At 48.4% G+C, this 26081-nt stretch overlaps 1 protein-coding gene and 1 pseudogene across 4 annotated transcripts in view; one reads left to right on the forward strand and one right to left on the reverse strand.

Annotated features, from left to right (window-relative positions):
- TRAPPC9 (trafficking protein particle complex subunit 9) overlaps positions 1-26081 on the forward strand; it is a 541110-nt gene that overhangs the window by 72211 nt on the left and 442818 nt on the right. The window lies entirely within an intron of this gene.
- Positions 16701-20786, reverse strand: LOC114211093 (uncharacterized; annotated as a pseudogene).

Raw genomic sequence — 26081 nt, forward strand, 5'->3', positions numbered from 1 at the left:
GAGCTTCCTCCCTCAGACTTGTTTTACCGTGTTATGGTAGCAGGGGTGCCGTGTTCTTGCTCTAGGGCCAGATGCTTTCTTAGGGAAATTTAAACTTCACATAGTTGCTTGGGCTTGTCCCGGCCGGGGTCTAAAGGATTTTTGTGTTTTACCATGTTCAGCATTTTGCTGGAGGACTCTGGGTAGAAGACCTGTCAAAGCTCCAGTGTCAGGACTCCATAGAGTAGAGATAAGTGCATAACAGTGTGTCAGATGCAAAGAGGTGCTTAATAAATGTCCTGAGACATTTATGTTATTTCCCTCCCAGGGGGCCCGGACTCCAGCTCCTCGGTCAGAGGTTGCTGGTTCTTTTGCCCGAGGTACCTTAGGAGGACCCAGGAGAAATGGAATCTCTTGTCGGGGAAGCAGCAGAGTGAGCCCAGAGGGCTAGCAAATGTGCAGGTCTCCTGATTCGTGTCCTATTTGATAATTAACAGTAGTACTGCTCCTCTTGTCTGACGGGGGTGTGGAGGGCTGTGGGTGGCAGGTGGGAAAGAGGGACGAGGGCGAGGGGAGGAACGGGCAGTGCTGCCAGGCACCGTCTCCTGGGCAAGCACTGGCGGTCAGCATGGCTGGCACGCGAGTATGCGCCCTCTCCGTGCTGCCTGACGTCCTGCAGCCGGCACGCTTAAGTGGTTGGGAACGGGACCCTTGCCGCCTTGCCACTGAAGGTGTGGGTTTCGATCAGCCCCTCAGGTCGTGGTCCAGCTGGAGGAGCACAGAATCCCAGGCCTTGTCATCTGCAACATGCACTGGATGTGCGGTTAGAACCCGCGGTCAGGCCACACTGCACGCCGCTGGTCTCTACCCCTGCAGCGGCGTGTGGAAGTGTTAGAAAGTGTGGAGACATGCACCTTGGGGTCCAAGCTCACAGCTAGCCTCAGTGTCTCCATCCCAGAAGGGGATTCCAAGGCGCATCGTCTTGCGAGGGGGGTGTGAGAATAAATGAAATAGTGACTTACCTGAAGTGTGTAGCCCTGTTTTCCCGGCTTCGTCTCTGAGCCCCAGACCTAGGTCTCCGGCAGCCCTTGGATGTTTGAGCATCGCAGAGCTCAGAGCAGCCGTGGTGCGGCCCGTCCCCCCCACAGCGGGTGTCATGCCTTTGCCTCCGGGAAACTGGGTATTTTATTAGACTGTATTTTTTTTTTAAAGAAAATATATTGAGAAAGAACTCCCATACCGTATAGTTCACCTGCTGCAGGTACCCTGGGGAATTCGTGGGGTCACGCAGCCGTCTGCACACCGTGATACGTCCTGCAGGGGCCTCGGACCTGTCAGACTCTGTTCCCCGCCCCAGCCCTCGGCAAGCGTGATCTGCTTTCTGTCTTTCTAAATCTGCTTGTCCTATAGGTGTCTCAGGTGAACGGAACTCTACAATGTGTGGACCCTCGTGTCACCTTCTTTAATGTGCCATGATGTGTCCATGCCCCGCCTCGGAGCACTGTTCCCGTGCCACTGGCCCTCAAATCCACGTGTGCAGCCTGCTCTCCCCCAGACCTCACACTCAGTAGGAGTGAAGTCGCCTTTTCCCTGGAGCTGTTTCTCGCCTTTCCCCACCTGCCTGTTCAGGCACGCCTCCCAGGAGGTCTGTGACCCTGCCCCCCTCCACCCTCCCTGCAGCTGGCAGCTGGAAGGCCATGGCCATGGTGCTTACTGCCCCGTGATCTTCCTGCCTTGGCTCTTCTCTCCCTCTTCAGTTCGCTCCTTACTGAGCCGCCTGCGCGAGCTCTCAGAGGCTGTGTCAGACCACACACCCTCCCGGCTTCCAGCCTCCGTGGCCTCATTTTGCCTTGAATAAAACCTCGATTCCTCCTTGTGGTTTACCACCCGGGTTAGCGGGTTAGCTCGCTGCAGCTTGCCACCTTTTTTGCTGTGTGTGGTCTCCAGCTAAGCATGGCTTTTATAGGTGAACATTTGCAATCAATTCGATGATAAGGATTTGAACTTTGAACCCCAATTAAGTGAAATATCATCACCCTCCAAAAAAACTTTTCTTCTCATTTTTAAATCTGTTATAAAAATTGTACTCAATTATATATTTTTGAATTTCACCAATAAGTGTGTTTTCGCACTTGCTATATATAAGTACCTACATAATATCCTTGATTTGCCCCTTGGTTCACAAAGCCTAAAATATTTCCCGGCTAGTCCTTTATGGAGGGGTTTGCCTTTGCTCACCCATGGTTTTCAGCGTCCCAGGTGCCCTGATCCCCGCCTGCCCCATCCTCTCTTGTTCACTGTGTCCCGTACGCTGCCCTGCTTACAGGTTCCTCTTTCCTTCGAGCCCGTTTGCTTTCTCAGGCCTTTTCCCTCTGCTCAGCGTGGGCGCCTCCCTGTGCCACTCTAGTCTGACCTCAAGCGGTGAGTGGCCTTCCTGACCTTTTAGTGCTAGGTACCCCCAGCCCTGCAGCCCTGTTTCCCACCACCCCCGGCCCCTGGGAGTCTTCATGGGAGGTGTAGCTGAGGGGCTGGGGCTCAGGCCTCCAAGCACATCCTCCTTCATGAGCACACGAGCGGGCTGTTTTCGAAGCAGATTGCCAAAGGCTGGTTTCCTTGTCTGTTTTATGTGATGGGAAAGAAAATACATTTCCTACTGTAAGAGTCATTGTGAAGAACAGGGGAGATGAGAGATGTCGGGGGGGGGCCTGGAAATGCTGAGAGCTAAGTGCCCATTCTGTTCAGTGCTGTGTAGTTGCTCCTTCCTTGTCTCTCCCTCTTTCTGCCCTGTTCCTTTCTAGTCCCTTGTGCCATTTGTCGGCCTTGCATATCAGATTCTGAGCTGCCAGAGACCTGGATTTGGATACCATTGTCTTTACAACTTTTGGGACCCTGGACAAATAATTTAACTTCCATCAGTCCTAGTTTTCTTACGTGTACCCTGAGGACAAGAGCATCTCCTGGGGCTGTTAGCCTTCAGCTCAATGTTCAGTAAAGAGCCTCTCATGGTGCCTGGCCTCATAGCAGGCATTCAGTGTTGAGAACATCTTAGGTGATTATCTCTAGAGAACAGGCATGAGGAAGAGCCTGGGTTAGGGGGAGAGAGAAGTCGGTATAAACAAATGGCTGCGGGAGCATCATGGGGCAGTTGGCAATTCTTTTCAGAGGTGGAAGAATGTTTGGGGTGATGTTCCATGAAGAAGGTGATCTTGACCTTGACGAACAAATCGGTTTTGCCAGACCATGCTGAGCAGGAGAAATTGTTTCACTTAGCAGTTCTTTCTCCAGTGCTGGTGGAATTAAGAGTGTTTGCTGTGGGAATTCTGGGTACGGTAGTTGGGTGTGATTGTGTTGTGTGGGCTTTGGGGAAGTAAAGTGGGTGAACAGGAGTGTACAATATGACCCAGCAGTTCCACTCCTAGGTGTATACTCAAGAGATTTGAAAACATGTCACACAAAAACTGGCCTGTGAGTGTTCATAGCAGCATTGTGCATGATGGCCAAGAAGAGGGAACAAACGTATCTGCGGGAGGATGGACCGAGGGGTGGTGGGTATAGCTGTGGTGCGCCCTTCCCGGGGTGACTCTCTTCCCTGTCCCTTCTCCCTTTCCTTTTTCCCGCCTTCCTTCCTTGGCTAACATTTGTTCACCCTTCACATCTCCGTGTAGCGTTTTTAGTCCTCCAAGGCCAGCTTGCGTTCCTTTGCAGTGTTCCCACTGGTGCATGGAACTTGCCTATGGGAGCCCTTCTGGCCCACCATATGCCCATCGCTTATTTCACCAACAGACTCCCCAGCAGGACTGCAAGCACGCTGAGGGCAGGGTCTCTAACTGGCTGTTTCTCACCCCTGGCACCTTGTGGTACGGATTGGTGTCCACGTGTTGTTGAATGTATGAATAATGCACGTTTTCTTCTTTTTTAAAGATTTACTTTATTTTATTTTTTTAAAAGATTTTATTTATTTATTTGACAGAGAGAGACACAGTGAGAGAGGGAACATAAGCAGGGGGAGAGGCAGAGAGAGAAGCACGCTTCCCCCTGAGCAGGGAGCCTGACGTGGGGCTCGATCCCAGGACCCTGGGATCATGACCTGAGCCAAAGGCAGACGCTTAACGACTGAGCCACCCAGGTGCCCCTAACGATTTATTTTATTTTATTTTATTTTATTTTTATTTTTTAAAGATTTTATTTATTTATTTGAGAGAGAATGAGAGATAGAGAGCACGAGAGGGAAGAGGTTCAGAGGGAGAAGCAGACTCCCCGATCAGCAGGGAGCCCGATGTAGGACTCGATCCCGGGACTCCAGGATCATGACCTGAGCCGAAGGCAGTCGCCCAACCAACTGAGCCACCCAGGCGCCCTAAAGATTTATTTTAGAGAGAGAGCGCTTGCATGCATGTGTGTGTGCAAGTCGGGGGGAGGAGCAGAGGGAGAGAAAGAATCCTCAATCCGAGTCCCCGCTGAGTGCAGAGCCTGACGTGGGGCTCGATCCCCGGACCCTGGGATCATGACCTGAGCCAAGACCAAGAGACAGCTGCCCAACCAACTGAGCCACTCAGGTGCCTCTGTTTTCCTCTTTTTAAAAACAACTTTATTGAAGCTTAATTCATGGAGCGCATGATTCACCCACTCAGAGTGTACACTTCAAGTTTTAGTATGTTCCCAGATATGGGCACCTGTCCTCACCATCTCTTTGAAGCGTGGTGAGCACCTCCAAGAGAACGTTGTGCCCCATAGCTAGTGGCACGTGTTGGCGCTCACATCTTGTGGAATGCATTAATAGTAAATACTTTTCTTCTGTTTGCTTGCTTTCTTGATCTGGTCTGTTTTTGCTGCTATAGGCAGTGCTATGGTGAACATCTTTAGATCTTTGGCTTTTTTAGCAGGAGGGAGATTTTATCCTGAGAGGGCTTATTGGATCAGTCATTTTGAGCATTTTTATTGCTGCTGAAGCATATTGCCAGATTGCCTCTGAAAGCATTGTTCTGATTATCCTGATGGCAGCCGTGCCATTGATTCAATATGTACAGAAGGCTACCTTCTTGTTTTGATTTGTGTTTTCTTGGTAGCTCTCAGGGTTGACTTTTTCCCTGCATGTTTGTGTACTAACTGCCTGCCTCTCACACGAACTTCTACAGTCTTCTGGGTGCTTTCCTGTCTCCTGGCTCGTTTGGCTCTCATTTGTTGGGTTTGGGAGGCAGGTTGGGTCCCGGCCACGAGGCCGACGAGATCCCCGCTGATTTGTGATGCTCAGTAGTTTGCCCTGAGACGCCCAGTTATTCAGGGAAAGCCAGGTCTGGAGCCCAGCTTTAGCCTTGTCAGAGGATGTATGCACAGCTAACTCTAAAGTCTGTCCAGTGCCCTCATAGACCCGGCTGGTGTCTGGCAGGCTTAAAGGGGTCAGGACGCCTCCCACAAGTGCTTCCCTGGACTGAAGAAGAAGGTAGCAGGAGAATGTTCTAAACATTTGATGTGATCTCCTCAGGGGACCTTGATGTTGGAAACAGAGATACACACTCTTTGTCCCGGAGCAGGCCCCAGCCCCTGCCGTCTTGCTCTCGTGGCCCTTCCACCGTGGCTGCAGGAACTTAGGGTCTGCTATCGCAAACTCCCTGTTTCACCTCAGCCTCGTTTTTCCCGAGTGGCCCCTTAGCCTTCTCGCACCAAGCTAGTGGCTCTTGAGCGTGGGAGTTTGGAAGTGTGGGCAGTGCCTCCGGTCTGCCTGTGCCCTGCGGGTCATTCGCGTGTAGTCCGAGGGAACGAGAGCCGAATGCCAGGGTGAGCCAGCCCCGCGCAACAGAGCACGTCCCACTCGGGAGCCCCTGAGGGCACTGCCTCCGTGCCGTCCCTCAAGTGCCTCCTGCCTCTGCTCCGACACCCCAAGTGCCTCGGGCCCAGAGACGGGGTGCCGGCCTTTCCTATTGCTGCTTCTGGCATCCTCCTTCAGAAGCCCCTCTCCTCGTCTGGGCGTGTCATCAGGACTCCCTGCCGCTGCTTTTCCTGTCGTTGGCTCTCCTCCTCACTCTCTCATGGTCTCACCTCCTAAATAGATCCCAGAGTTGGCCACTTGTCACCACTCGCGTGTCCTCACGGGCACAGTGGAAACCACTGCGAGGCCTCGGCTGCCCCGGCCGGCCGTCAGGGTCTCCTTGGCCTCTAGTCCTCCCCCTAGGGTCCTGCCTCAGACCGTCCGTGGGCTCCCATCATTTTCCCCTCCTTAGTTCCCCGGAACAGTCACCCTCCGTGCTCCGTTCATTGACTTAGCTTCAGCCGTAGTTGCTCCTCCTTGTGTCTCTCCAGGGAAGCTCGTTTCCACCCTGTCTCCAGGACCATGCGTTGGGTCTTTCTGCTTTAATCGTCTCCCCAAGATATTTGTGTGACTGCTTTTTCAGTACCCCTCAGGCCTGAGTTCAGACATCCCGTCTCAGTCGGCCTTATGGCCCCCTGTATCTCTTTGCCTTTTTACGGCTAGCCTTCCTCGTTGCTAGAACACGAGCTCCTTGGGGGAAGGATCTGTCTGTCCTGGGTGGACATCTCCCTACACCTAGGACTGTGTATGGCAGGTGCCCACTCAGTGTTTGTTCACTCACTGTCCAACAAGGAAAGTCATCCAACTTCCCTCCACTTCCTCTTTCCTGTTTGTGAAAGGGGCACATGAGCCCGCTGTGAGAATTAAAGACTGTTAGTGCAGATCATCCCTCTCTTTGTCGTACAGCTGGAAACTCATGAGTCCCTCCTGTCTTGTGCAGTACTCAGCTGCTTGTGGATTTGGATATTTGGTTCAAATAACACTTAGCCCTCAGGGGAAATACTCACACGTTGAAAGAAAATCTCACTGAGCCAGCAGCTAGCCCAGAAAGTACCGGGCCAGTTCCAGGGTCCTGCCTGGACCTAAGCCCCAGGAGTGTGCATTTCACCAGGACCTCTGGGAGGCCGGCACAGCAGGTGGGCTGAGAAAAGGCCTCTGATAAGTAGAAATTATTAGTAGGGTATTTTTAACTTCTGTGTTTTCACTCATTTCTGAAAACCAACATCTTCCTTTTCCCTCTGTAGTCATTATGTTTGCTTAGGAAGTGAATGCAGAGAACCACTGCTCTCGGCGGGGGGAGGGGCAGGGGCCTTTAGTGCCCCTGTGCTGTGGGAGCAGTATTTCCCAAATCAAAATTGTTGCCTGACACTCAATGAGATTTCTTGTGGTTTGTACAAGTGTATGTATGAAAAGTCATGCAAAACTACGTAAGGGGTGTCACAGTTACAGATTTGGTGAAATGCTTTCATTGAAAAGAGAGAGCCTGGGGCTGACATGAAATTGGCGGTGGTTGAGGCTGGTGTGTCAGCAGAACAGTCCTCTGTGAGGGAGTCAGGGCGGCAGGCATGTGCAGTGTTGGGGGCAGGATGAGACATGTGTGGCCATGCCCACCTCCGTGTCCCCCCACCCCCACATGCTCTTGCTTACCGCAATCCTAGACTTCTTGTGAATTATATTTTCCTCGTCATCTTTCATACTCGTGGGTATGTTATTATGTCTTCTTTACATGTTTTGAATCTAAGTAAATTATAAAATGGTATGGAAAATAAGAATACATTTGGAATTGGAGATTGTGGGTAAAATATGACCCGAACAGTCAAGAGTCTCCTAGAATATGGACTAACAGATGAAAACACAGGGTTTGGGCTCTAAGTTCTACATGTTGTATCTTATTCCCATTAAGAAGCACATACAGTCTTCAGATTTGAGTTTTTACCCTTTAGTTTTGCATATAGCAAGGCGCAAAGAACTATAACATGAACTCTGGCCAAAAATGAAGGCCATAATTTTTTTTCTTTAAATTTTTTATTGTTATGTTAATCACCATACATTACATCATTAGCTTTTGATGTAGTGTTCCATGATTCATTGTTTGTGCATAACACCCGGTGCTCCACGCAGAACGTGCCCTCCTCAATACCCATCACCAGGCTAACCCATCCCCCCACCTCCCTCCCCTCTAGAACCCTCAGTTTGTTTCTCAGAGTCCATCGTCTCTCATGGTTCGTCTCCCCCTCCGACTTACTCCCCTTCGTTCTTCCCCTCCTGCTATCTTCTTCTTTTTTTTTTTCTTAACCTATATTGCATTATTTGTTTCAGAAGTACAGACCTGTGATTCAACAGTCCTGCACAATTCACAGCGCTCACCATAGCACATACCCTCCCCAATGTCTATCACCCAGCCACCCCATCCCTCCCACCCCCCACCACTCAGCAACACTCAGTTTGTTTCCTGAGATTAAGAATTCCTCATATCAGTGAGGTCATATGATACGTGTCTTTCTCTGATTGACTTATTTCACTCAGCATAACACTCTCCAGTTCCATCCACGTCGTTGCAAATGGCAAGATCTCATTCCTTTTGATGGCTGCATAATATTCCATTGTGTATATATACCACCTCTTCTTTATCCATTCATCTGTCGATGGACATCTTGGCTCTTTCCACAGTTTGGCTATGGTGGACATTGCTGCTATAAACATCGGGGTGCACGTACCCCTTCGGATCCCTACATTTGTATCTTTGGGGTAAATACCCAGTAGTGCAATTGCTGGATCGTATGGTAGCTCTGTTTTCAACTGTTGGAGGAACCTCCATACTGTTTTCCAGAGTGGTTGCACCAGCTTGCATTCCCACCAACAGTGTAGGAGGGTTCCCCTTTCTCCGCATCCCCGCCAACATCTGTCGTTTCCTGACTTGTTAATTGTAGCCATTCTGACTGGTGTGAGGCGGTATCTCATTGAGGTTTTGATTTGGATTTCCCTGATGCTGAGCGATGTTGAGCACTTTTTCATGTGTCTGCTGGCCATTTGGATGTCTTCTTTGGAAAAATGTCTCTTCATGTTTTCTGCCCATTTCTTGATTGGATTATTTGTTCTTTGGGTGTTGAGTTTGATAAGTTCTTTATAGATTTTGGATATACTAGCCCTTTATCTGATATGTCATTTGCAAATATTTTCTTCCATTCTGTCGGTTGTCTTTTGGTTTTGTGGACTGTTTCTTTTGCTGTGCAAAAGCTTTTTATCTTGATGAAATCCCAATAGTTCATTTTTGCCCTTGCTTCCCTTGCCTTTGGCGATGTTTCTAGGAAGAAGTTGCTGCAGCTGAGGTCGGTAGAGGTTGCTACCTGTGTTCTCCTTTAGGATTTTGATGGACTCCTGTCTCACGTTTAGGTCTTTCAACCATTTGGAGTCTATTTTTGTGTGTGGTGTAAGGAAATGGTCCAGTTTCATTCTTCTGCATGTGGCTGTCCAATTTTCCCAACACCATTTGTTGAAGAGACTGTCTTTTTTCCACTGGACATTCTTTCTGGCTTTGTCAAAGACTAGTTGACCATAGAGTTGAGGGTCCATTTCTGGGCTCTCTATTCTGTTCCAGTGATCTATGTGTCTGTTTTTGTGCCCGTACCATACTGTCTTGATGATGACAGCTTTGTAATAGAGCTGGAAGTCTGGAATTGTGATGCCCCCAGCTTTGTTTTTCTTTTTCAACATTCCTCTGGCTATTCGGGGTCTCTTCTGGTTCTATAACAAATTTTAGGATTATTTGTTCCATTCTTTGAAAAAAGTGGATGGTATTTTGATGGGGATTGCATTGAATGTGTAGATTGCTCTAGGTAGCATTGACATCTTCACAATATTTGTTCTTCCAATCCATGAGCATGGAACGTTTTTCCATTTCTTTGTGTCTTCCTCAGTTTCTTTCATGAGTATTTTGTAGTTTTCTGAGTACAGATTCTTTGCCTCTTTGGTTAGATTTATTCCTAGGTATCTTATGGTTTTGGGTGCAATAGTAAATGGGATCGACGCGTTAATTTGTCTCTCTTCTGTCTTGTTGGTGTATAGGAATGCCACTGATTTCTGTGCATTGATTTTCTATCCTGCCACTTGACTGAATTCCTGTATGAGTTCTAGCAGTTTTGGGGTGGAGTCTTTTGGGTTTTCCACATAAAGTATCATATCATCTGCAAAGAGTGAGAGTTTGACTTCCTCTTTGCTGATTTGGTTGCCTTTGATTTCTTTTTGTTGTCTGATTGCTGTGGCTAGGACTTCTAATACTATGTTGAATAGCAGTGGTGAGAGTGGACATCCCTGCCACGTTCCTGACCTTAGGGGGAAAGCTCTCAGCTTTTCCCCATTGTGAATGATATTCACTGTAGGTTTTTCATAGATGGCTTTTATGATATTGAGGTATGTACCCTCTATCCCTATACTCTTCAGAGTTTTGATCAAGAAAGGATGCTGTACTTTGTCAAATGCTTTTTCTGCATCTGTTGAGAGGATCATAGGATTCTTGTTCTTTCTTTTGTTAATATATTGTATCACGTTGATTGATTTGCGGATGTTGAACCAACCTTGCAGCCCAGGGATAAATCCCACTTGGTCATGGTGAATAATCCTTTTAATGTATTGGATCCTGTTGGCTAGTATTTTGGTGAGAATTTTTGCATCCATGTTCATCAAGGATATTGGTCTGTAATTCTCCTTTTTGATGGGGTCTTTGTCTGGTTTTGGGATCAAGGTAATGGTGAAGGCCATAATTTTTAAATTGTCAAGGTAATGTGTATTATTTTGCTTCATGGTTTCCATTCCTGACATGCTTTTTACCCCTTGTATTTTTTTTCCAGATGGCACATGTGGTTTCTTGGAGAGTTTTGATTGAATGGATTTCATTTTTCATCTGGGTGGGGAGAAGGGAAGATAAGCTTGTGAGCTCTTTTGTGGGAGCTCCTCAACAAAGCAGTATAATTTGTTTCCACTGTAGTTTATACAATCCCTTTTGTTTGTTCAGAAATAGACAGAAGGGGTTGAACCAAAACCCGGTAGAAATGAAGGGAAGCTTTTGACTTCCTTTTAGTTCTGTTTGAAGAGATAAGTACTGTGTAGTACAACATAATAAGTACCTGCTAATAGAGTGCATTCTTGGTGTGGAAACCACACATGTAAAATAATGAGGTGAAGAAAAACTATCAGTGTGTCAAAATCCCAAATATATTAGTGGATTTAGTAGTTATGGGAAAATACTAATTTGCCAAGTTTTAGATAAACCAAAATAGAACATCCTGGGGTGGTATCAGAAAGGGCCCTTTGCATGTAGCCTCTGTAGGACGCCGTGGGCCAGATGGTCTGAGCTGTTGGCCCTGGAATGGTGTCTTGCTGTCCTGTTTGCTTGCCCACCGTCGGCTGCACCAAGCACTGGCATACCATTGCCCAGGCCAGACATGGCCATTTCTGGTCTAGAATATGGCAGCATCCCAAGGAATGTTCTTGTCTTCCAAGACCCATTTCTTGCCAGTTGGCCACCTGGAGTATCAAGGGATATTCCCACAGCAGGTATTTGTCCCTAGCAACCTTCTGCTCAGAGAGCATGCAAGGCTTCCCATAGTACAGAACTAGAGTTCAAGTCCCTAGCATGGTTTGAAGTGTGCTTTTCAGTCTGGCCCAGCGCATCTCTTTTGTGGAGACGCTGGGCTTAGCTGCTGTTCCCAGAACAGAGCGTCTGTGTTCACATCTGTGCTTCTTCTTCAGGGTTTGAGCACTAACCTCCCCCACCTCTGATAGCTTTCCTTGACACCTTCTGGGAGCAGAAAAGGCCTTTCTTCTCAGTTTTCCCCCACACTTACATAACAGTGCTCTACATGTTGCATGTTAGTCGCAAGTGTTCATGTCTGAGGACTGCATGTGTGAGGCTGGACAGCTGGGATCGGGGCTTCTTTTCCCCGAAGCCCCAGTCTAGCACAAAGTCAGACTCAGGGGCTCACTCAGTGCTCACTAAATCGAATTGCCTTGTTTTTCTTGGCCTTGTTTCCTCCTGGGTAGGTAAAGTGAGGATTATGCTTCCCTTGCTGTGCTGGTGTAAGGATTGGAGACAGTGTCTCTGAGGAGTCTGAAACAAAGTACGGGCTCAGAAAACCATCTTGTCACTGTTGGTTTACTTCTGACTTGCAGAAGTGTTTCAACACATGCACCTCCTAGACCAGAGAATCAAGGCAAAGACTTGTCTCCAGTACCTTCACGGGCTCACCTGTAATCATTGCAACAGTCACCTTCAAACTGTATTGACCACGATGAGCCAGATTAGACATACACTGTCTGCGTAAACCCAAATGTTTCATGAAGTGATACCTGTTCTTCCTGTGTGTGTGCTGCCCTAACAGAGTATCACAGTGGGTGGTTTAAACAGCAGAAACTTCTTTTCTCACAGTTTGGAGGCTGGGAGTCCAAGATCGAGGTGCTGGCAGGGTCGGTTTCATTGGAAGCTTTTCTCCTTGGCTTGCAGACACGCCCTCCCCCTTGTCCTCATGCAGTCACCCTCTGTGAGTCTGTGTTCTAATCTCCTCTTCCCGTGAGGACACTAGTCAGATTGGATTAGGGCCCCTGTGTGACCTCACTTTATCATAATTACCTCTTTAAAGGCCTTGTCTCCAAATTCAGTCATATTCCCAGGGCCCTACCGGGCGCAAGGACTTCAACATACGAACTTGCAGGGGACATAATTCAGCCCAGAACATGAACTATGATCCAGTCTATCCCATCCCATGACATGCTAGTCACTACCCATTAACTTGATCTTTATGACCCACGAAGAGGTCAAAGTGGCTTGCAGTAAGTTACAACATTTGCCTTTTAGAATTGGCAGTGGAATTGAAATGGAGCTGACTCGTTTGAAATGAGTCAGCTGCGTGCTTTCCAGGGTCTCTTATGACCAGCGGTCCGTATGTGTTAGCTTCTTTTCTGTGTGTCGCATGTGAACAGAATAAAGTTAATTGGCCCACGGCACCATCACATCTCCCTGGTGTCCCTGCTTCATTGATTTAGGGGAGAAGAAGGAGGCATTGGCGTAGGCTTTTCTGTATATCTTTTTTTTTTTTTTAAGTGAGTTGAATATAAATTCAAACTCATATTGACTAAGCAACTTCTCAGTGGTAGGGATCTATTTGGGGGAAAGAAATGGCATATCCCTCAGTAAGATAAAATGCAGAGACCTTCTTTAGACTGTTCTCTGGGTGAGTATCTGTACAGACGACCCCCTTTGCAGGGGAGGAGACCCTGTGTGCCGTTCATAGGACACCGGAACCAGAGTGCAGGATGACAACGCTGAGCGTCTGTGTTACATGGCCGGAGGCAGGGGGTTTGGATTGTGCCCGCTCTCAGGATGGTTTAAGAAACTGGGACATGGCTGGTGACCGAGCCTGGTTGACCACAGTGAGTCTTTGTCGTTCTCCATCGTCGTGAAGATGAACGTTCTCACTGGGTGTCCGTGGGCTCTCCTGACATTCCAGTCATGTTTTATGCACTTCTGGGGATAATTTTAGTGGAACAAGGAAGATGCAAAGGTCCAGGGACTTACTTCTCCTGAACCTCTGGGCGCTACCGTTTGTGTGGCTACGCCCACAGTGGGACGAGAGAGTGTTCCGAGTCGGGAGAAGGGCCGTGTCTGTGTGGCTGTTGATGGGTTTAGAGGATAAAACAATGGCCTAAGAAGTTGCAGGCGCTGGGGGATGTGACAGGAGGGGGCACTTGCTTCTGGCCTGGGCTTTCAAGCTCCCAGAGGCCACGATGTCACAGGGACCCCAAAGGGGCAGCGGGGACCTGTGGTGGGGCCTCGCGTGACGCGGCCGGGGGAGCAGCATGAGAGGAACGCTCTGCTGGCCTCTCAGAGGTGTTCAGTCACCTCTGCGGTAGGGTGACGGCCCCCCCACGCCCCGTGCCCAGCACGGCCCCGGGCACACCGCAGGCCTGCAGCAAGCGTGCCTTTTCCGGTCTCACCTCTGGCTCCCTTTGTTCTGACATGTGGCTTCAGTGAGACAAGTTAATGGCGTCACCAGCAGCACCCCGAGTGTGGCACGCTGACCGTGTGCTCGGCGCTCCCAGCCCCTCACAGCACCGCAGGCAGCCCACCTGCCAGTGGGGAGGCAAGCCCTGGCGGGATGCCCACACAGCCGCCCCTGCACAGCGTGTGGCGGTGGGCCCTGCACCTGGGTTTGTCCCTGCCCTCCTGGTGGCCCCCTTCTCCGGGTGAGTGCTCAGTCCTCGCTTTCCAGATCACCTGTGCCCAGTGTCCTGGTGCTGCCACCTGAAGCCTAACTCATTCCTCACTCACCCAGCTGGAATTTATCTTCTCAGAGTGCCCTTCCATATCTTTTCTCAAGGGTGCAGGGAGACAGGGACCAGGTGTTGCCCGCACTGGGGTTTCTGGGTCCCAAGAAGGTCCTGACCGCAGTCCGTGTGCACCTTCTCTGTGCTGGGCCCCGGATGTGTTCCTGCATGTGCCCCCACGTGTGGGAACCACCTGAACCCTCACAATGTCCCCACGAGGGCAGCGGCCATTAGGCGTATCTCACGGTGAGGAAATGAGGTGTGAAAGATTGGCGCTAACATCCGTGAGGCCTCCTGTGTAGTATGGGGAGGCAGCGGGGTCTGGACCCTGGCCATCTGGCTCCGGGGCTGGTGCTCCTATCCACTGGCCTCGAGGATCCCTCTCGTCAACGTGTCTTCATCGAATGCCAGATCTCCTTGCCCTGCTCTGACGAGGCACTGGGCCCCCGCGCCGTGTCGCCAGTGGCAGATGCCACAGCTTAGTGTGTCCCTGTACCCGGGTTATCTGTCAGCTGGGAGACAGCTGTCATTTGTTTGAAAGACAAGGATTGGATGAGATGGAAGGTGTCAGATTGAATTTATTCGGCTTCTTCATTTGATCGCCAGCTCATTGCTTTGCTACTCAGCCCAGAGAAAATGCGTTAAGGTTTGCCGCTTGTCAGCGTCAGAGTAGGTCGGAACTTGGCCTGGGGCAGGTGCTCTCCTTGGCCTCCCTCTTGGGGAGACGGACTCTCGGTCTCCCATTTGACCGTGCCATGGGGCTGAGGGAGGGCAGGAAGGGAGAGAAGTTGTACATTTTCCAGATGCTTCCGTGGTCCTCACTTCGATGTTGCCTCTGTGTCTCCCAGTTCGATGTCGACAGAGCGGATAGCTGGGTACCCAGAGAGCGGGCAGACTCCTCCTCCATCTGGGAGCTAGAAATCTCTGTAGAACAAAATCTTTTGTTACATTCTAACTTGTGATCACATGTCATAAAACCAAAGTTTTTTTTTTTTTAAGATTTTATTTATTTATTTGAGAGAGAGAGAGAGAAAGAGAGAGAGCATGAGAGGGGGGAGGGTCAGAGGGAGAAGCAGACTCCCCGCTGAGCAGGGAGCCCGACGTGGGACTTGATCCCGGGACTCCAGGATCATGACCTGAGCCGAAGGCAGTCGCTTAATCAACTGAGCCACCCAGGTGTCCCAGAAAGGTTTTTTTTTTTTTTTTTTTTTCACCTCAAGGATGTGACACAGAAGTGTGTTTACTTCACTTACTTCTTGGGGAAGAAACATGAGCATCTGGAAAGATATTTTTGGTTTACAAAAATTATGAAATTAGTATTACATAAAAGTAATGATTTGAGTTTTGAAAAGTAAGGTTATTAAAAAACAAATTACAAAGTGGGTCAATGAGTTTGTAAATTTAAAATGTTCTGTGAAGATTTGTGGTGGGGATTTAAGAGTTAAGCTCTTGCTATATTTAAAATATACTTTTAAAAATAAAAATCCGCTCATGATTTTATAGTTATACTTCTTTTTTTTGGAGGGGCTGGTTCTTTATTTTAAAAAGATGCTTGTCAATTTTCAGTATCAAAACAGTTGCACTATTGGTTTCTTTCTCCCAGTCGGCCCCCAAAGAGAGCCCACCAAAGGAGGGTGCATTTTAAGCCAATGAGCTTCAGGGTGCACATCTAACAGACCTCACAGAAACCTCACCAAAAAGGGGAATTGGGGAGGAAAAGAAACTTTAAAATATCAGCAGACTGTCACCCCACAGACTGTAAAGAGTTCTCAGCCAGACGGGGTGGCCAACGTGTCCCAAACCTAGAGAAACAAAGTCGCAAAATAATAAAAAATGTAAAAGCAGTTTTGTACATAAGCTATTCGAGATTTCTCTAGAGCTAACTGATACAAAGCACAGCAAGATGGCACTTTTAGGGACAGCAGCTTCGTACCCAGCAAAGGGGGAGGAGAGGAGTTTGTTTCGTGTGGCTCTATCTGAGGCAAACACATCATTTCTTTTTTCTTTCAAGGAGGCGAGAGAGCAAGTAAGTGGTCACCTCAACATAAGGGGAACATGATGCGTTCTGTGGGTGGTTGGGGTAAGGATAGGACAAGGAGTTGGTCTCAGAGACAGGTCTCACCCTCTTAATTTGTTGGGTTAAAGTTAAAAGTTGATGAAAAAAGTTAAAAATAAAGTTGCTCAAAGATACCTTAAAGCTGAAACCCCAAGTCACGATTTTGGCCACTTCTCCTGGAATCCTTCCGGGCTCTCAGTAGTGCAGGTGCGTTCCGCTTTCCCTCCTCTTGCCGAGAGTGGTAGGCTGACAAGTCACTTTCCACATATGAGGCAGGGGTTAGCCTGCCGCTTCACGACTGTGGGGTTATTTGGAATATTTTACAAATGGTTGCTACATCAGCAACAACCAAATGTGGACATCACAGCATGCTTTTAAAGACACTTTGCATTGTGCTCACATTCCCTTAAATGTTCCCAAAGGTGCTCAGGCTCAAGCCCAACTGGAATCTGGGGAGAGGCAGAGTCCGTTTGGTGACGAAGACACAGGGGTTGGGCTGGGAGAGGTGGCAGGAGAAGAAAGCAGCCTTCCAGGTAGAGATCAGCCCCCAGTTTGAAGGCCACCTTGGGGCAGGCTGGCCTCAGGCGGAGCTGGGGTCAGAGGGAGGAGCAGCGGCAGGTTGGGTGGGACTGGGGTGCTCCACATCTTGCTCAGGTCAGGCGGAGGCTGGCCCAGCACCTCTGGTGCACAGAGGGGCGCCTCCTTGGTGCATTTCAGCTCCTCTTCCAAATCGTCCCTGGTCTGCTCCAGCTCGGCTACCCATCTCTAGGCAAACTCAGCGCGGGTCTCTGCCTCCTGGAGTTGATCCATAAGAATTTTTGTCTCTTCCTTGTATTTGTGTCCCTTTTGAGAGTGCTTTCTGCCAGCAGCGCTGAGACACTGCCGGGTCTGGTCTGCTCATCCGTCTCCTGGCAACGGGACTCTGCCAGCCCAGCCCGCTCCTCCGTGTGCTCCCGGGCCCCCTCAGTCATCACCAGCTTCCCCGCCACCCCTTCCTGCCTCCCATCTGCCTCTTCTGCAGTGTGCTCGGCTTCTCGGAGTTGGATTTTCTGGAGTTCCAGCTTTTCTTCATCTTTGAGGCTCGGTTCTCAGTGACCTCCATCCCTCTCTCGCTCTCATCGGCAGCTTTCTCGGCTTCCTGGAGCTTCAGCAGGGCCGTGGCCAGGCGCTCCTGGGCGCGCTCCAGCTCCTCTTCTCCCGGCTGGATTCTACAGTTAGAATGGTGGGGTCTCAGCCTCAGCCTGCTCCCGGGCCCACCTTGCCCCTCCACTCCCCACTGCTGCTGCCCGGCCCCCTCCTCTGCATGTTCGGCTTGCTGCGGCAGACCCTGGACCTTGCGCTGCACCGCCTCGATGGTGGTGACCCCGCCATGGCCCCCCTGCCCCGGCCCCTGCTCGCACAGGCACTGCTCCTACAGTCACATTTGCAGTCCTGACCTCTGAGCTGTAATTTCTGCATGAAAGCTGGCCTGTCCCCTGAATGTCATGGGGTCCTAAATCCACTCTATCCCCAGTTGAATTAATTATCTTTTCCTTAAGGGTGTCACCATTTTCTTTTTGGAAGCCTAAAACTTTTGGAGTCGGGCCCAAGTTGTCCTGCCCATCCTACATCCCTTTAACTGCTTGGATAGGTTCTGTATCCATTCTAACGCTTGAGTTTTTTTCAGGTGGGATTCCTCTTCTCTTTCAACACCTATTTCTTGGACTTTTCACATCATGTCCTACTTCCTGGCATTGCTCCTCCCGATCCATTCTTCACACTGAAGCCAGAAATATCTCCTTGAAATGCACGCAGAGTCACACCCTTCTGTCCTTGTGAAGCTGCAGTGACTGGCCCTTCCTGTCTTAATAAAGTCTCAGCTCCATCTCAGGGGCATTCACAATCTGATCCAAGCCATCTTTTTAGCCTAATTTCATTTCACTTCCATCTACGTAATCTGTATTTCCTATATATTGGACTTCTTTGCTGTTCTTTAAGCGTGCCCTGTGGTTTTCCATGCTGTTCCTATTATAGCGTGCCCTGGCCTGCCTGCCCCGTTTCCCATGCTGTGCCTCTCCACCTTCTCCTTACCTCACTTAGCTCTGAATTCGGCATGATTTCATTATGTCCTGAGAGTAATTTTGCTCTGGTTCCCTCACCAGATCACGAACTCCTTGGGGACGGGGCCATGCCTTATTCACCTTTGATCTTTCATCATTCTGGACGGCGCTTTTACCTAGAAAGTAGTCAATACATGCGGAACTGAATTAGTTTATGTTGCCTTTTACTACTAACAAATAACATACTAGCAGGGAACAAATCATTTGTTCGTATATATTAATGGAGATCCCGCCAGGCATAGAAGAAGACTGAGGACTTAGGGGATCATGTTGTCCTTGAAGAGGTGGCATTCGGGTTGAATGTCTAAGGTAGGGATCTTCCTTACACCAACAATATTTGTTGGTTAAAGGGATGTTGAGTGAAATATGAAACAGTTTTAGAAGAAAGGGAGATGGCGGAGCATAGCCTGTTGTTATGAGTGAGAGCCTGGTGGAGAAGTGAAAGGCACCCTGAGCTAGGAGGAAATCTTTCCAAGCTTCAGTTTGCTCATCTGTAAAATTGGGACAACAGTGTCATCGCTCACATGAGCTTTTGGGGGACAGTTTAATGAGATAACATATGTAAGGTGTTTGGCACAATGCCGGGCATGTAGTAGGTCCTCATTAAATGTCAGTTGCTGCCGTGGCTCTTATTTCTGAGCACTGCCGAGAGAACAGCGTGTCGGGCTGGGAAGGACTGCACGCGTCCGTATGGGGAACTCCCGCCTCCGTCAGAACGCGGGCCTCAGCAGCTGCTCGCTCCACGGACATTTCAGGGTGCTGCCTTCTTCTTTTTAAGATTTTCCTTATTTATTGATGATTTTAGAGAGAGAGGGTGAGAGCAGGGGGTGGGGAGGGGCAGAGGGAGAGGGGGAGAATTTCAAGCAGACTCCCCTCTGAGCGTGGAGCCCGACATGGGACTCGATCCCACCATCCTGAGATCAGGGCCTGAGCCAAAACCAAGAATCGGGTAGATGTTCAACCGACTGCGCCACCTGGGTGGCCCAGGATGCTGTCTTCTTTATGCGTGAGGAGCAGTTACAAACAAACCCCGACTTTTCTTTATAAAACTGCTTTGAAAATTCACGTCTAAGTATTTTTGAAATAATTTTTTTTGTACAAATAATGTCTTTTAGAAATCTTGGAAAACATAAACAGAAAAAGAAAAAATGATGTATAATCCTGCATGGGCAAACACTTAACATTTCAGTGTAGTTTTTTGGTATTGTTTTCTATTCCTTTTAAATTGGACTTATCTTTAAATTGAATTTATTTTATAAATATAGTTTTTCATCCTGATTTTCCGTGTAGCAGAAATTTTCCATATTATTGCAGAATCTTTGTAAATGTTGTTTTTAATGATTATGTAAGTTTGCCCTGTTACTGTACTATAGCTTATCTGTTACTTCATAATTGGATATGCAGATATGATATGATTCTTTCTAATTATTTATGAAGTCTTTATTAAGATAATTTTCCCTTCTGTGTGTTTTATTAAGATCTCTAGAGATACTTAAATATTTTGTAGGTGTAGTGCTTTAAATAGATGATGATATAATGAGCTGGCGGCTTAACGTATTTGCCTTTCATTCTGGTAGAACATGTTTACATACTTGGAAAGAACAAGGGAAAATATTTAATCTCCTGGTGTACTTGAATGATTGCTTATCAGAGACTCTGACCTGCCACTACGTAAATTAAGTGAGAAACAAGAACAGAGTTATACGGGTAGGAGACAGCTGAAGTGGCTCACGGGTTTATCGAAGTCCATCTGCAGTCTGTTGAGGAAGGGCTTGTTTTCTTGGTATGTGACAGGGCTTATTCAGTATCTGCTGTTTTGGCAGATCATTAATCTTTATAGTGGTGACACATGAGACCGTTTTGACCTTTGTAATTGGACCATTATTCTGTATGGATGTATATGCAGAATGAAGAAAAGCTGAGTTGGTTTTTTTTTTTTGCTAAGGAAGATGCTTACCTTGCTGGACATGTTGGATTGGCTGTTTTAAGATATTTGTGTTTTCCTCTATATTTTCATATGTTGGAGCAGTTCGGGTGGGCAGTGTGACAAAATGGAAAAAAAACAGAGTTTGAACTTGTAGTTCTGAGTTTGAATGTAATTTAGCCACTTAGTGTCTGAACGACCCCAGGAAAGTCACGTGACCTTCTGAATGAAGCCTCAGATTCCCTCTTTGTGAAATGGGCACAGTAATGCCCAAAGAAGTCGCTCCGTGTGGTGGAAAGAGCACTGGATTTGAGAAGCCTGGACTTAAAATCCCGGTCTTGCTTGTGAGCAGTGTATCCCATCTTGGATCCTGCGGTTCATCATGGGGTGCGTGTTAATATCTAGCGGTGTGACGGTGCTGGCAACAGCCCCCGACGGAGGGCCAGGCTCTTCTGCTGACTGCCTGGACGTGCTTTGCACACACAGTTCCTGCCACTTTGGAAGTGGTTGCTATTGGGTTCCTGTGCCCACCAGAGTCTCCTTCGACAGGGACACGTGCCACTGAACCCCCAGGAGTTCTCGGTCCTCATCAGCCTCTGTCATGTTCACCCCCCCATTTCTCTTCTTGAACAAACACTCATCTTTTGGCTTCTTGAGTTTTAGCCCCAATGTCTGGCATTATTTCTTTTCAAACTCAATTTTCTACTTCTTCCTTTTCTTCCTGCCCTTGACCTCAGTGTTTCCCAGAATGTTGTCCTCGGGCCCTCCAGTATTCTGTTGTCACCTGTACGCTCTACTCTCGGGTGATTTTCAGGGCACCCAGGACCCTCCCTTCTTCCAGTGCTCTTGCCTTGTCACCCTCCAGCCGTCTTGGGTCTCTTCGTCCTTCTGGGCAGCTCCTCCGCACTGTAGACTCGGCGTGTGTGAAGCACTCTGTTGGGGTGCTATGGTTGCTGGCCTCTGAGCTCCGGCATCTCCGTTCCACTTGGCGTCCCTGTGGTGCACCTGGCCCGGACGCTGCCCACCCTGCCAGCGCCCGCATCCGCTCGCTTAGCCGAGTCTCTTCGCTCCTAAATAGCGAGGAGACTTGTTGGACTGTGGCGCCCTTGCTCACGCCCATAGGACTGTGTGTCCCAGGGCCCACGCCACACCTGGCACGCACTATTATCATCGTTATGGTTTTCATTGATTTGTTTTGATCATGGTAAGGTACACATGACATAAAATTTATCATTTTCACTATTTTAAATGTATAATGCAGTGACATTGAGTACATGACACTGTTGTGCGGTCACCACCACCGTCCGTTCCTAGGACTCTGTCTTCTCAAACAGCAGCTCTGTCCCCGTTAAACACTAACTCCCAAACTGCACCCCCGAGCCCCTGGTAGCCTCTGCCCTGCTGTGTCTGTGTGAATGGGACAGCTCCCGGGCCCTCCTAGGAGTGGGCTCATGCAGTCGTTGGCTCTCTGTGACGGGCCCTCACCGAGCATACGCCCTAAGGCTCATCCATGCTGTAGCAGGGTCAGGATGGCCTTCCTTTTTTAAGGCTGAATGCTGTTCCCTTTTATGTACAGACCACATTTTCTTTATCCATTCGTGGATGGACACATGGCTTGCATCCACCTTTTGGCCACTCTGATTCATGTTGGCGCGCACACGGCATGCGAGTGTCTGTTTGAGCCCCTGTTCTCACTTCTTTTGGGTGTCCGCCCAGAAGGGGGGATTGGTGGCTCACGTGTAACTCCAAGGAACTGCCCTACTGCGATCCTCAGGGGCTGTCCCGTTTTACCCACTCCCACGGTCACGTGGTTGCCTTTTGCATCACTCTGTCACATTGCCTTGTATGACAAAAAGAGAAAATAAGTAATGCACATTTCAGAGTTGTTGTTTATGATGTGTATGGCCGCAGAGCAATGGCATGCTCCTCCACAGCTCCGAGCTGGAAGCTGGGCTGGGGCCTCCGCTAGGTGGGCGGTGGGGGCCTGCGCGGTTCAGCACAGCCTGCGGGTGGGGGTGAGGTGGGGGTGGTGGGAAGGTCCAGCTGCCCGGTTCCCGGTGTCCCTGAGGACTTGCATGTCACGTCTTTCAGCATGGGCTGTATCGCTGATAAAGACGACCTGTCATCTCTATCTTCAGTTTATTTAGAAACGAGGTGGGCGAAAGGGGGGCCTGTTGATTGGGAACCCACAAGAGATCTCTCAGCATCATAATGTTGAAAGATCAATATTATTCTTAGGAAGGCAAGTCCAGGGCGAAGTGTGGTTCTTAGTTCTGTAAGTGGAGGCATCAGAATCGATTCTAAAAGTGTAATTTCAGGGCCCCTGGGTGGCTCAGTCATTGAGCGTCTGCCTTCGGCTCAGGTCGTGATCTCAGGGTCCTGGGATCGAGCCCCGCATCGGGCTCCCTGCTCGGCGGGAAGCCTGCTTCTCCCTCTCCCACTCCCCCTGCTTGTGTTCCCTCTCTCACTGTGTCTCTATCAAAAAATAAATAAAATCTTTAAAAAAAGAGTAATTTCAGATTGTATTGGGCCACACCTGTACTTTTTTCCGCTGTATTCTTTTATTTTCTTCTTCCTTAGTTTTTTCTTTCATATTTGGAAGAACAGGTGTGCTTATTTCTCTTCTTCTTCTTTTTTTTCTTTTGCCAGCAAAGCAAGGTTTATTGTGTGATAGTAAAGTGATGGTACAAAGCTCCCGAAGAGGGAGGGGACCCAAGAGGGTGGCCCTTTTTTTTTTTTTTTTTTTGCTGCTTTCTCTTCTTTCACTTTCTACCTATTTAGAATAACGTAACTTACTTAATGCAAACACGGTTGTCTCAGATTATTACTTTATAGGGAACACGAAGAGCTAAATGGTGAAATTGTGATGTGCTGGTTTTTATGCCAGTGTCAACTCTTGAAATGGCAAATGGCCTGTGGCTTTTTTTTATGGTCAAAAGTTTGGGCGATCAGATTTTCTGCTCCTATAAGAAACAATATAGTTAGGTGGCAACTTTCTTTACAAACGTTCTCTTTGCATGATTTCTTTAATTTCTGGGATGGAAAATAACTCTCAAGGGCATTAGGTGCTCTAGCTTGACTCAAATAATTGTTGGGTGTCCTGATCAAGATTGGACGAGATTTATAGTGATGTTATGGGCTGAATGTTCATGTTCCCCCTCCTAAGTCGTATGTCAAAGCCCTAACCACCCCAAGGTGATTTGGAGGTAAGGGCTTTGGGAGGTGATCAGGTGTACATTAGATCTTGAGGGGGGACCCTGAAGGTGGGATGAACGCCCTAGGGGAAGAGGAAGCGACACGAGAGCTCTTTCTGTCTACGCACACATGCGCCGAGGAAGGCCTTGTGAGGGCACCGTGGGAAGGTGCATATGCTGCAGACCAGAATGTGGGCTCGCACCAGGGGCGCCCAGCCTCCAGAACTGTGAGAAACACGTGCTTATGGTGTAAGTCAGCCTGTTTATGGCATTTTGTTATGGCAGCCAGAGCAGACTACAGCAATTGATTTTTAGTGAAATAAATGAAGAGTCATCACTTCCTTCTGACCAAATCATATGCTTATGGGAATGTTCGGATCTATCACAAGCTTCATTCCAGCTTGGCTTGTGGAACACGGGTTAGTACCACTGTGGCCTTGTGTTCTTCCGTGTTTGTTGTCCTGACGCTGGGTTTCTGTGGTCAGGCCTGATCTGTGGGGGCAGGAAGACTCGGTCAACTCTGATTGGAACTCCAACCTTGTTCTTCTCTTGAGCAAATCGTTTCACCTCCCCAAACTCATTCAGTATTTTTGCTTTGAGATGTTTTCAAACGTAAAGGTACAAAGAATAATAAAATGAATTCCCATTATCAGTCACTGGAGTCAATGGTTAGCAAGATTTCTATACATTTACTTCATCTCTTGCTTTTTTTATCTGCTGAATTATTTTAAAGAAAACCCCAAGATATCATTTTATTTCATGCCTTCATTCCTTAGTATGCATTACTAAAAAAAGGACATTTTCCTATATGACCACAATGTTAATATTACACTGAAAAATTAATAAGTTATTTTGGTAGCATTTCATATCAATCCACAATCACATTTCCCAGATTGTTGTCGAGCTAGTGTTTATCACCTTCAAGAGGGGGATAATGATACTCCCCACCCCCTTTCTCGCCTCTGAGCATCTCTACTTAACTTCCCCGGACAGGAAGCCTTCCTTGTCTGCCTGGCAAACCTGGGTCCATCCTCCGTCCCTGCAGCAAATATCAGTCTCTGAGGCGTCCTGTCTCACAGAGCGGGGGCACACGTGGGAGGCGTATGTGAAATATTTGGCAGTCGCTGCCCTGCAAAGCCAGGGTCACCCTCCCCCACTGCAGCCAGAGCCGTTTACTACTTGGCTCTTTCCCTGCAGAGCCCCTGTGCTGCGCACATCCGTCACGCCTTCTGACGTTTTCCATCTTAGTCTGTTCCCTCTCACACGTGCCTTAGGCAGCTTCTCTGCCAGGTTTTCTTCTGTACATACAGCTCATGATGATATATTAGCGTTCCTTCTATGTCCCTCCTCTCCCCCCCCCCCCCACCGTGGGCCTCGGACATCAGATTTCTTCAGTCGCCGTATGTCCTTATTCTTGCCATTCTTTCCCCGCAACAGCAAGACCTCCAAGTACTGTCCTCATGTGTCTGCCTCCGGGGTCTGGTGACCCTTGACAAAGACCAGTATTGCTTCTTCCTTATGAAGCCTTCTTGGCCAAATCAGGTTTCCCGCGTGCTCTTCTCCCAGACTCTGACCCTACTTCTGTGAAGTCACTTACGAGGAATTGTAACGTTCTGTTTTGACACTGTGTTCTCTTTCCACGTGGGACGCCCGAAGCGCCGAGCCCTCGGTGCTTCTGCGTGAGGGGAGCTCAGTGCCACTGTCCTCAGGGCTCTCGCTGGCTAGTCTGCATCGCGTGGATAGAGAACATGTGTTCATTTTGTTCTTTTATTTTACTCTTTTTTGGGGGGGGGTGGGGAGAGGAAGAGGTGGGGGAGGGGCAGAGAGAGGGGGAGAATCTCAAGCAGGCTCCATGCTCAGTGTGGAGCCCGACTCAAAGCTCGATCTCACGACCCTGAGATCATGACCTGAGCCGAAATCAAGAGTTGAACGCTCAACCAACAGAGCCACCCAGATGCCCCTCTTTTATTTTACTCTTGAACAAAGAATGATTCTGTGCTAGCTTTTTGAAGAAATAAGGTCAGCCTTATTTCAGACACAGAAATCCTTTAACACCTTCTGTCTTCTGAGCACTCTTGACAAGTTAGGGAGGAAGATGACAAGACTCTCCCTTTAAGGAAATTGTAGTCCAATAAACTGTATTTTTAGCTGCTATACCTTAAACAAAATTTAAAGGAAAAAATCAGTTACTATCTCACCACTTAAAAAAATTTTGTAAGTTGACCCTTTTGTCAAGGTCTAGAGAGACAGAATCTAGTAGCAATGAGCACCCCGGCCTCCAGATTCTGATCTCTAAACACCACTTTCACACTAGAAGAATCCAGGGCTGCTTGGAGTAATGGTTTGATTCTGGGTCTGGGGCTGAATATAAGCTAGAAGGAGCAAGCTGTTGATGAATAACAGGGCCTTATCTAAAGGACACAGGAATCAACATGAAGGGGCTCCGACTGGACAAAGATGGGGCAGTTTGACCATCAAGAAAGAGTGTGATGGCAATCAGTTGAAATACCAAATATATAAAAATCCACCAGTTTGCAGTGATCCTAAGTCAGGTATAAGTCTCTGGTCACTGTTGGGGGTAGTTCTCTACTCCAGGAAATACATGGAAAGTCTGTTCGCTAACCCTCTTTACTCTATCATTGTGTCTCAGGGGGGCCATTTGGTTGATGAGGAAAAAAAAACCCTTATGGACAAATTCTAGGTT

This window comes from Eumetopias jubatus, unplaced genomic scaffold (assembly GCF_037043125.1).
Source record: "Eumetopias jubatus isolate StellerSeaLion01/CBP00866 unplaced genomic scaffold, mEumJub1_p1.0 scaffold_4, whole genome shotgun sequence".
Lineage (NCBI taxonomy): Eukaryota > Metazoa > Chordata > Mammalia > Carnivora > Otariidae > Eumetopias > Eumetopias jubatus.